The sequence below is a fragment of the Enhydra lutris genome, unplaced genomic scaffold, assembly GCF_002288905.1.
Source record: "Enhydra lutris kenyoni isolate GAN:26980312 unplaced genomic scaffold, ASM228890v2 scaffoldscaffold115, whole genome shotgun sequence".
Classification (NCBI taxonomy): Eukaryota; Metazoa; Chordata; class Mammalia; order Carnivora; family Mustelidae; genus Enhydra; species Enhydra lutris.
Window position 1 is genome coordinate 730,369 of NW_019154199.1, and position 10,144 is coordinate 740,512.

Genomic DNA, 10,144 nt, shown 5'->3' on the forward strand with positions numbered 1-10,144 from the left:
GGACCAGCAAAGGCAGCCAGACAGGGCTCTGAGGCCTCCTGCCTTGTTGCTGGGTACTGTCTTTCCAGAGCTCCACACAGGATATCTGGCAGGAGCTGGATGTTGAGATCCTCTGCTCTGCCTCCTTGAAGGACATAAGGTGCCCCCACACTGTCCACAGAGTCCAGTGCTGGCTCAGGGTGACTGCAGGTGCTGGGGAAATCCATCCCCCAGGGTCCCAGTGAAGCAGAATGGTACCCATGATCCAGAAGCCTGACTATTATTCCTGTGGGTTGCCTCCTAGAGTCCTGAACCCACATGAATCTTCATCACCATCTCCTTTTCAAACTTGCCCTCATTTCCCTGCCCCTTCCTTGGCCAGATGTAGAGTAATTGTCCACGTGTTTGTAATAATATCAAAAAAGAGACTTTAAACCATGTCTCATGACATTCATCTAGAATCCTTTTGCACTGTGCTATGTATTTTCCTAACATGTGCTTCCAGGTGTCCCCACTGACCCGAGAGTCTTCCCCATGTTCTGCAAGTCTTACACATGATCATGTTGAGTTAGAAGACATTTACCCAAAGGGACATGTTGCCAATAGTACTATGTCTCTTATTCTGCCTTTTGGTTTTGAATGAACACATCCCTCAGGTATCTCCAGGGTCAGGGACAGGGGCTTCATTCTGCTGCACAACATTCCAGAAGGCAAGTCATTTGTTAAAGCCATTGAGCCCTTCAATGATGCAGGACTTTGGTATGATTCTTTCTGTTGCTAACTCATAGTACTACACGAAACATCCTACATGCCTAATATCCTTAGCTGTCTCACCTAAGAAAATATCTCTGTGCTCTTATATCAAGAATGGAATATGTTATCAGAAACCACAAGATAGATGCCATTCATGCAGGGATGTGGTATCAATACACATCTCACGATCTGACCTGAGATAGTATCAAGGTCAGATATCACTGACTTCAATTCATTGTATGTCTATCAGGAAATGTTTTTATTTTTCCTTAAAGATTTATGAATTGATTGGTTGATTGAATGGTTTGAGAGAGGCAGGGGGAGGAGTGGAGAGAAGCAGAGGGAGAGACAGTGTTCTCAAACTGATTCTGTCCTAAGTATGCAGCCTTACAAGGAGCTCGATCTCAGAACATTGAGATCATGACCTGAGCAAAAACCATGACACCTAGGATTAAGCCAAGGAACCACCCAGTCACCTTATTGTTTTTACGACTGTGGGATGTCTTGTTCCACCTCTTGCCATAAGTCACTGGCCTCTTGGGGATTCGGTCTGTGATCCAACACCTAACCCTCCCTGAGACAGAACTGACTCATGTCTCCTCTGTTTCACATCAGGGTAAATATGGATCACTGATGAATAGGAGTGAGACCTGTGTGCTATGGACAAACCGAACTAACTACTAGAGAAGCAAATACAACATCTGGTGCCTAATTTCCTAGGAAGAGAACTCAGCTATGCCTATGCATTCCTGGGCACATATCAAGCCATTGCCACCACCCAAGAGGTGTTGAACTTCCTTTTTGCAAGGTGAGCACCCTGTCCCTAACTGCTCAGTTGGATTTGTTTACCACTTGCTATGAGTCTTGGAAATGTCCCAAACTTCCCAAGCCTTAGTTTGCTCCTCTGACTCTGGGGCAGAGTCATGTTAGGGACTCAGTTGGGTCTTGATAGGAAAGTGCACCTGGGTGCCTGGTCCCATACAAAGTTCTGCTAGAGGACCTGTGGTTGTACTCATTTATCATTGTCCTGCTTGTCATGATAAAGCCTCTGCCTCATCCCTCATTATCACTATGATCTTGAGTTGGGCTGTTTTGCCATTTGAAAGAGATCTGAGAGTCCATTTGGGGTCCGTGTTTGGGTGAAAGCAGAGCAGGGATCCCTGGATTACAGAGTCATTCCCAGGCCCACTCAGATATCTGTGATGGGCTGGTTGGGGCCCTTTTATTCATCAAGTATTTAGGAAGCCCCACTAGGTGCAGCTGCTTCTCTAGGACTTGACTGTGATCCCTGCACAGAGCAGACAGCAGCCCAGGTCTTCAGACTGGTCAGGAGTCATACAGTGATAATGGACACAATGAGATTTAGCATCCACAGGACATTTCATGTCATGCTCCCTGGCGTCCTCTAGATATGGGTGCATTTTCTCCAGCTATGATGAAGTCCGCATAGCCCAGGAGCAGTGAAACATATGAGTAAGCTTTGGATGATGCAGGAGAGCCTTCCCTCTCCAGCAGAGCAGAAAGGGGACTGTGAGCTGAAGGGATTCTTTATCTTCATGCCACGCATCTCTGATTCCTTTTAAGGGTGAAGGTCTGAGAGTTTCTTCTGGAAAAAGGAATGGGCCCGGGGAAGCTCTGGGTGCGGGTACTGTGGCAGAGCAGAGGGGAATGGATGACAGCTTTAGCCCTAAGAGAGTCATTCCCCATTACCAGGCCCTCTCACCCCTGTCTCTACCCCAATCCTGCGACCTAGACCAGAGTCTTTGGAAACCACCAAACTCAGCAATATGTTGGAACCTGGACACTGGGTGTTCAAGGAGTGCTCAGGGGACCCAGTGAAAGTATAGGGACCAGTGGGAGTTTAGTGTCAGTAGAAGGAGACCCACTCATGGACCTAGTGAAAGAGGCAGCACATGGGCACAAGAGGTAACGTTTTGAAGTATTGGGAGGATCCTGGGAAGGCCTGGCTAGAGACAGAGTCCATTTGCTCCCTCCTTGGTTGGATCTTCAGAAAGCAGTGGCATATGCAGTGAGGGTAATTAAGAGACCAGACACCACCGCTCCTTGGGCACATGCAGTTGAATTCAAGTGGCAGGTGCATAAGGAGATAGATTACAGAGTGTGTCCAGATCCACCATATAGGGAAGAAATGGTCCCACCATTCGTCAAGATCTCCCACTCATTGAGGCTCTTACCAGCCTGTTGTCTGTAACCAGGCCTGTCTCAGGCAGAATTGCCAGATCACAGGTGGACAAGGAGTAGGACTGGTCTCTGACAGTAGATAGATGCCCAAGGACCCAGGTTCCCACAGGTTTCCCTGGGATAATCACTTGGGAAGATGCCATGTCCTCTGATTTCTCTTCCTGTCTATCCCCAGAGCAATATCCTCCTTCTTGAACACATGTGTAGAAAAATATTCTGAACATTTTTACAGCCTCCAGAATTTCTCAGCCTGAAAGTGCTGCTGGCATACATGGGGCTCAATATGCCAGGCTGAGACCTGGAGCACCGTGCCCAGCTTCTGTGCTCACTGCTGCGACACCTTGAGCCCATGGAGCCAGAAGTTGTGTGTGAGAGGGACTGGGGGTGGCTGATGTGGTCCTGAGAGGGTACAGGGTGGGACACACTGAGCAAGCCTCCATAGAGTGCAGTCAGGTGGAGAGCAGTAAATAGTCTCAGATCCCGGTCCCAGTGGTCTTCAGTCATGGAGACTTCACAGGGATTGGTTCTTGCATGCAGGCAACATTGAGTGGTGGGAAAAGTTTCCTTTATTTAGAAAGGACATGGGAATTCAATCATGCTGATGATACTTTCTCTTCATGGAGCTACAGCACCAGATCCAGGGCAACAGCCAGAACCACATCAGGAATTCGCCTTAGATCCCACTGTGGAACCTGCTGTATCTTCGGGGACAAAACTGGCCCTTACCCTCCCTGGTGCTGGAGCTCACACATTAAGAAGAGTGGTTAAACTACCTGCCCTTTTGGGGCCAGAGCAGGTGGTGCTCAGGACTCTAATTCACTCTCCTGAGATGGAAGAGCTACCAGCTCCTCTGCCTGACCTGGAGGTCCAGCAGGGTCTAACCCCTGCTACTTAGGTCAAGAGGGGCTTGAGCCAGCACCTATCTCAGTGGAACAACCACCCTCAGCCCCAAAGCAGCAGCTCGTGCTGGCTGGAACCCCAAGGATGGTTTCCCCTCTTCTGTCATTGCTCTCTTTGTAATTCTTGTGTTTTGTATACACCTGTATAGTGGCTTAATAGATTTTGTTCATTAAATAAAATAGAATTTGAGTTCACATAAAATTTTACTTTGATCCTTTTCAGTGGTACACGGAGGTGCCATTAAGTACTTTAAGAGTGTTGCACAACAATTTACTTGAAGAACATTTCCGTCACAGAGAAAAAACTGGCCTCCTTATCACTCACTGTTCTTTCCCTCACCCCAGTCCCAGCAACCACTGCTTTTCTCTCTGTATTTGGTACTTTACTCTGTCTGAGATTTTCATGTGCCTGGAATCCTACAATATGGCCTTCTCTGTCAGGCTACAGAACATAAGAAAGATACAAAAATCTTTTTTTTTTCAATATTTAATTAAAAAAACATTTTATTACAAACGAATGTTTCTGAAACAACAATGATCATGGGAAACCCCAAAATGAGCTACTTTCCTTACCTGGAATTGTGTTTCCTTCCATAAGGATACTTTGAAAGTTAGAAGCCAGGGAAATGTCTGGGTCCATGAGACACCTTTAAATTCCTTCATTTTCGTGCGTAGGCCACGTTTAAACTATTCTAGAGGGCATATTTTTAAAATACTAGAATTACATCTTAAATCTTCCCATTTTTTACTTAAAAAGTCAGGTAATAAAGTAAATCCTTCTTCTGGTTAAGGCAGACTTTATTTATGTAGTAAAATAATGATTTAAATATGAAGAAAAGAAGACATGTTCCTTCTTCCATGAAATAATCGCCTATAATGAGATGGTGTCCCGTTTCCATGCTTTTCCCTCTGGATTTAGTATGTGCTCATGCACATGCACGTGTGTGTGTGCATAAGTTGGGGGGAAGGCAGCAGGGAGAGTTTTAGTGTTGGGCTCTTGTTCTACCTGATGTCCCTACAGTGGATAGGCACTGTGGCTACTGTCCCCTTGGACATTCTCAGTGACAGCACTCAAAGCCCCATCTGTTGAACAACTGAACCATTTCCAATTATTTGACTATCATAATTAAAGTAATAAGTACATCTGTGCCATAAATCTCTGTAAACAGCATTTCTGGAACACACCTTAAGCACATTTTTGGAGGACAGGCTCCATGCTTCTCTATCTATGGTCTCTTTATTCAGCGCTGCCTTCCTTGGGAAAGGAAGGAACTGTTGTCTATTGATGAGACATGAAACCATGAGTACAAGCCAGCAGGGAGTCCATTGGTAGTGGGCGTGATCATAGAGCAGGGAAGAGCTTTCCCATACCCCCATCATGTATACTCCCCCACAAGTATCCCTGCCTGTGTCCTGGAACACACATCATCCAGGCCCTGATCAGTGATACGCTCCAGCCACTCCAGCCCCTTGTGCTCCATAATTCAGATTCTAACTTGAGCCACCACGCCCTGCTCCAGACCAGTAGAGGAGTGCCTACGAGGCCACCCCTATCAGGTTGCTCCCTGTATTTCCTGGCCGGACCACATCCTCTGAGGGAAGAACCTCTAAGGACAGCACAGGTGAGTGAGTTATAGACTTGTGTTCATCCAGATATAGTTTTAGTGGCAACAGCAAAAACCACTTGAACCTGTGTGAACAAGAGAGGCCCTTACAAAGCACATTGGCTACCCGTGGAATTCAGGATTGAGAGAGCCTCTTCCAAGGGTTTTGTCACTGGATATGGTTCGTCCACAGCCCTTAGGTTCCCCTATCCATGACCTGTACCCCCGCCCCAACCTTGGTACCCATCAAATTCAGCTTATGTGGGAGAGGAGACTGTGCTTCCAGCTCAAGACACCATGTGAGACGAAGGTGGAGATCCCTCTCCTCCCACAATTTTGTGTAAGGGGCGTCCACTTAATCTGAAGCTGCTGGGGAAGCCATGGTAGTAACCTGTGTCTTCTCTGCCACAAGTTGGAGCTAACCAGGCACAAAAGGTATATCTTCAGAGAGAATATCTGGGGCTTTCCCTGCAGGAAGAGAGAGAAACACCAGTGAACGGGGACTCAGTGAGAAAGGAGAGCTCTGAGCACTAGGGAAAGGGCTGCCATGAGCTGGGGCACTACCCTATTGGTCAGGGGCACAGGTTCTGTGTAGGTTTGTAGGGAGTGGTGAGGCTTCATCCTACCAACAGGTCTATCAAAAACCAAATTCACCTCCAGAAAATACTTTCAACTCTTACCATCAGAAGGTTTTGGTATCCTGGCAGGCATGGAAGCCTAAGATGCTATGTACCAATGATTATACAATAGGGTGAGACAGGAGACAGTCGTGATGGAAGTGATGACAGCTCATTTGCCTGCTTTGGACAGAAAAAGCCCCATCACAAGACACCCTGTTATTTGTTCTAAAAACAGATGACAATTTAGGAAGCTCCAGACTGACAGTCTCCACACTGAGTATTGTCCATGTCCAGGACACAAGCTCTGGGTGAAATCCTGATCCAGGTCTGGCCTGGGTCTGATGGATGAAGACCAGTGTTGTGGGATCCCAGCTGAGGGACAAGTCACCCATACTGGAAGGGATGAAGGATTTCTGGATAGACAATTGAGTTAGGGGGAGCCGGGCTTGCTGGGAAGAAGGGACAGAGTAAGGCAGAGGCCCATAGCCCATGGCAGCAGTGGGCTCACAGTGAGCTAATTTTAGCAGGTAGAGCTAGGGATGGCTGAGTGTCCTTTCAGAACATGAAACACGCCAGTCAATCTCTATAAGAATTCCATGAGGAAGGTAGAAATGCTGTCTCTGTTTGATGAATAAGGAAACCAAATCTTTAAGAAACTGCCCCTCTCCATACTCCACAGTGAGGCAGAGGCAGGATTGGACCCCAGGCCTTGTCTACCCTTGCTGGCCCCACCTGACAAGAAGGCTGCATTCCAAATGCTTCAGAATGGAGTTCTCAGCTCTGAGGTTACATGAACCTTTGTGCCTGGTACCCAGGGAGAAACCTCATCCTGCCCAGTCAAAGGCTGCCTGGAACTGGGAGAGTTCTCAGTGCCAAGACCTGTGATCATCAGACAACAAACCCAGGCCAAGCTCCAGAGTGGTACCACTGCCTCCCGAGTTCAGTGAGGTCTCCAGTCCTGGGTGTTTGTATGTGGAGCTTTGCACGTCTCTGAATTCCATGCTGGGGCTGTGTGAATGGAGCAGAGTCTAGTGGCAGAGAGACAGCAATTCTAGCCCCTACTCAGCCTCTTTGAAGCTGGGTGACCTCAGGCAGGGCTCTGAAGCTACAGACCCCATCCCTAAATTAGAGATAGTAATGGGTACAGCTAAGTAGGATGTAAAAAGAAATGACTCCTACAGTTCCTACCTGGTGCCTGGGAGCACGTGGGGAGCCCAGAGGATAGGCAGTTGTGTTGGTGACAAATTTACCCATGTATCAATTTTTCCACTTCTTGATTCTGGCATCATCTTTAAGAAACAGATGCTTAATCTAAGGTCAAAAATATTTCTTCTCAGGCTTTATTCTCTGAGGTTTATAGTTTTAGCTCTTAAATTTAAGTCTGTGACCCACTTGGGGTTCATTTTGCGTCTCATGTGAGGGGAGGGTCCACCTTCATTCAGTCATTTATAATTTTATGTTTCTGCATGTGCAAGAAGGAACATGGCTTAGTCACTGTAGTACCTTAGATTGTCACTTATAGGGAACTGACAATAGATCCCAAAGAATCTTTACAGTAAATAATCCTTGAAGCAATTGTCTAAGACCGTGAAGGAAGTCCTAAAGGAAGTCAACTTCTACCTTCTGCAGAGGTGCAGCCATGTCTTTGATAAGAGAACACACACGCCTCCGGTGGCCACAGGAGACATTGCAGGAGTACCACAGGGCTCCCTGACCTGTCTGCAAAACAAGCCACATTCAACCTTGGACATCTTCAAGGATCCCAAAGAGAGCGAAAACAATTCTGTAGGGGCGTCTGGGTGGCTCAGTGGGTTGAACCCTCTGCCTTCAGCTCAGGTTATGATCCCAGGGTCCTGGGATCGAGCCCCACATCGGGCTCTCTGCTCCGTGGGGAGCCTGCTTTCTCCTCTCTCTCTGCCTGCCTCTTTGCCTGCCTCTCTGCCTGCTTGTGGTCTCTGTCTGTCAAATAAATAAATAAATAAAATCTTTAAAAAAATCTGTAAAATTCAATGTTTTGGAGGATGTCTTCTAGGAAATCTATGAAAAAATAGGCTTCTTCCCAAGCACACTATTTTGAGAAGTATTTTCTGAGCAGCTGAGTCAGGCCCTGGGTCAAAGGACAGAAAGCAGAGAGAATGGTTGGAAGCCTCCCAAAAGATGCAGCTTGTAGGGTTGGAAAGTGTGGGGGAATAACTGGTCTAAGCCACAGCTCTGTATATCCAGTTGAAAGAAAACAGTAAATGGAAAAATGTCACATTTATGGATCCCTTTGCTTACATTAACCACAAAACATTTTAGACAATTTGTAATCAAACTCTCAGCATACCTGTATCCTGTTTTCCCAGTTAGATAACATCAATCTATATTCCCAGTTAATTTTTTACTTATTAGGAGAACATGATAAGATATATGGAACCCAAAATGATTCTATAAAAATCCTCGTAGAACCAACAGATGGATTAAGTCAAGCCTAAGGACACAGATTCAATATACAAAATTGAGTTTTATCTCTATGCATGAATAACAAGTTATCATGGAGAGAAATTATGAAAATAATTTTAATTCATAATCAACCAAAAAGAATAAAATACTTACAAATTATTTTCATCAAGAAGGGAAAGAACTGAGGGAGGAGTCAAGATGGCAGAGAAGTAGCAGGCTGAGACAACATCAGGTAGCAGGAGATGAGCTAGATAGCTTATGAAACTATTGCAAACACCTACAAATCCAACAGGAAAGCAAAGAGAAGGAGAACAGCAATTCTAGAAACAGAAAATCAGCCCCTTTCTGAAAGGTCAGACTGGCAGAGAAGTGAATCCAAAGCGACGGGAAGATAGACCCGGGGCGAGGGGCCGGCTCCTGGCAAATGGCAGGGCAATGGAGCACAAAATCAGGACTTTTAAAAGTCTGTTCCACTGAGGGACATAGCTCCAGAAGCTAAACCGGGGTGAAGCCCACATGGGGCGAGAGTGGCCCTAGGTCCTGCAGGGTCACAGAAGGATCCGGGGTGTCTGAGTGTCACAGAGCTCACAGGTATTAGACCAGGGAAGCCGGCTACAGAGACAGAGCTGAGGAGTAAACTCTCAGCTCGGGGTTTCCTTGAACCTGTCACAGACTGGGTGAGCTCGGAGTGTGGCTGGAGGCCAGGGAGACGGGAGTGATTGGGCTCTCTTTTCTGAGGGTGCACTGAGGAGTGGGGACCCAAGCTCTTGGCTCCTCAGGGCCAGAGACTGGGAGGCTGTCATTTTTATTCGCGTCCTCCGGAACTCTATGGAAAGCGATCAGGGAACAAAACCTCCCAAAAGCAAACCCGAGCAGATTACTTAGCCCAGACCCTGGTAAGGGAGGTGCAATTCTGCCTTGGGCAAAGACACTTGAAAATCACTACAACAGGCCCCTACCCAGAAGATCAACAAGAAATCCAGCCAAGAAAAAGTTCACCTACCAAGGAGAGCAGCAGAATTCCAGTGGAGGAAAAAGCAAAGCACGGAACTCATGGCTTTCTCCCCATTATTCTTTAGTCTTGTGGTTAATTTAATTATTTTTTAATTTTATTTTTTTTCTTCTGCTAATTTTTTTTAACTTTTACCCTTTTCTTTTTTAACATTTTTTTATTTTTAAATTTTAGTTTTTATAAACATATTATTTTTATCCCCAGGGGTACAGGTCTGTGAGTTGCCAGGTTTACACACTTCACAGCACTCACCATAGCACATACCCTCCCCAATGTCCATAACCCCCCCAACCCCCCTCCCCCCATCAAACCTCAGTTTGTTTTGTGAGATTAAGAGTCACTTATGGTTTGTATCCCTCCCAATCCCATCTTGTTTCATTTACTCTTCTCCTACCCCCTTAACCCCCCATGTTGCATCTCCTCTCTCTCATATCAGGGAGATCCTATGATAGTTGTCTTTCTCTGATTGACTTATTTCGCTAAGCATGATATCCTCTAGTTCCATCCACGTCATCCCAAATGGCAAGATTTCATTTCTTTTGATGATCTGATATGTCATTTGCAAATATCTTCTCCCATTCTGTCAGTTGTCTTTTGGTTTTGTTAACTCTTTCCTTTGCTGTGCAAAAGCTT